This window comes from Malaya genurostris, chromosome 2, assembly GCF_030247185.1.
Source record: "Malaya genurostris strain Urasoe2022 chromosome 2, Malgen_1.1, whole genome shotgun sequence".
NCBI lineage: Eukaryota > Metazoa > Arthropoda > Insecta > Diptera > Culicidae > Malaya > Malaya genurostris.
The window spans coordinates 270913884-270916324 of record NC_080571.1 but is presented as its reverse complement, the minus strand read 5'-3'; positions in this window follow the sequence as shown (position 1 = coordinate 270916324).

The window sequence follows — 2441 nt, the reverse complement described above, 5'->3', positions numbered from 1 at the left end:
ATATTTTCGGAACAGCTTTGATGTGTAGGTCAGAGTTACCATATTCCCAGATTTTTCTGTAAAACCACATATATTCTGCCTATGTTGCCACACAGATTCTGTGTCACAGAACACAGATTTTATCAAAATTCACAGATTTATACAGATTTTTATCTAAATTTCATAAAAATGGCAGATTTTCAAAATGTTTTTCACCCATTTTCACATATTATGATCGAAAATATGCAACACAGATAGTACACAGAATTTTCAAGTTGAAACACAGATTTTAAAATGGCAACTTTGGTGTAGGTACCAAGAAACCATGTTTGATGTCGTTTTGAAATCCAAGATGGCAACTTCCGGGTTATCGATGTTCCTTCAAAACACTTAGGGCATATTCCGTAGTGTTCTAGTTCTAGATGCATAATTTATGTCAGTTACAAAATTTAAATCTGAATTTTATAAGAAGAAAAACTGGCAACGCCAGCAGTGTTTTACTCGTGTTTCAAATATACAAAAAATAGAACGGCATAGTAGACCAGTTTTAAATTTGACAGAAGAACTGGTCGAATAAATAAAACTAGACCGGTTTACTGGGGATACGTTTGTTCCAGTTTCTGCTTTATTATAGATCTTCCATATAGAACTTCTAGCTGCTGAATTTGCTCTTACAATATAGATACAGGGTGCTCCATCTTTTTTTGTCGGTATGTAAACGCTGAATAATGTTCACATTTACCGACCGAGTGATTGCATCAGATATGTTTTGGAAACATCAATTCAGTACAATGTTTGCCAACCGAAACAACGTGCTGAAATAGTGACACTTTACATCGAAAACAGTCGTTCCATTGCACAGTGATGCCAAGGTGGCAGAAATCCAAAAAATAAATATAGTATTTGTATTTGATTCTATATAAATGTCGTTATATAAATCTATTTATAGACGTTGGAAATAAATTAGTAGCGTTTTTTCTGCCAAGTTTCATGATTTTTAGTGAGATAATTGCAGTACCGTTTTTCAAAGTATATCCCATCGTTATGTACCACTTTCTGTCATCTTTCTGGTAAGACTCGGATACCACGTTTGAAAAATTTCTTTTCCTCAGAATCGATCCAATTTTTGGTGGTATCGTAGTTTTTGAAATTGACCTGACAAGTTATGCGTCATGGATTGCAGCAAATGGCAACCGTATGGAACAATGTCTGATAAAAAATGGCGGCTGGGGTAGAACTTTTCATTGCAGCGATTACAAAAAAAAACTTTTACAACTTTCGAAACATGGAGTCTTGCATTGTCATGAAGCAAACATACTATGCCATGAAGATCTTCTTATTGCGTCCGCTTTTCATGCAAAGCTCTGTCCAAGCGCAGCAAGTGTGATATGTATATGAAACCAGTGTTGGTGTCGCCTAATTTGAGTAGCTCATAATAAATACTTTAACATAATAAAAATCCACTATTATTAGTAAAGCGGTAGTATTCATCCAAATTTTATTTTGTACTTGTGTGTGTTCTTTCAAAAAGTCTAAGAACTTAAATAATGCAAAATGCACAGCATTTTCCAAATATTTCTTTTTTTGAAAAACAAAAAAAAACACTTTTTTGATTGTTATTCTCACGTCTTTACTCATAGTGCAATAAACTTCATCAGTTGTAAGTTACAATATATAGTCTTTTTGTGGGGTTAATAGAAAAGCAAATTATACGCCAACCAGCCTCAAACTATTGACGAGCTCAAGACAATCATTCGTGCTGAAATCGACGCTGCTCGAATATGTAATGGCAAACATTGGAGTCATTTTGTAATTGCTATTAAAGGTGACCACTTAATTGATAAATGTTTTCAAAAATTGGTCCAACAAAATTGTAAGAAACCAAACTGAATAAAAATACATCACTCATGGAAATCGGTTGTTGGAACAGATTTTAAGTGTAGGCACCGGAAAACGGTGTTTGAGGTAATTTCAAAATCCGAGATAGCGACATCCGGTTGATTATAAGAAATGTGCCTTATTTGCCTTGAATATGGTATTTTTGGAACGGATATGATGAATAGCTATCAGAAAACCGATATTTGAGTTCCTTCTTAAAACCAATATGGCGGCATTCAGTTCATCTAACTTCTTGAAAATTCTTACATTATTTGAAAACCCTCAGAATGTGGGTCTTCTCGGAACGGATTTGATTAGTAGTTGCCCTGAAATCTTAGATCCGGTTCCGGTTTTTCGATATTTCTTGAAAACTCTTACAATATGGGTATTTTTGGAAGAGGTTTAATTGTCAGATGCCGGAAAACGAAGGTTGATGTCGAGTTCCAAGATAGTGCCCATTGAAAACCTTTAAAATAAGGGCATTTTCGGAAGAGATTGGATACCAATAAACGATGTTTGAGCTCGTCTCGAAATTTAAAGTGGTGACTTCCGGAATAGTGTTTTCAAAGATGCGTGCCGCCAGC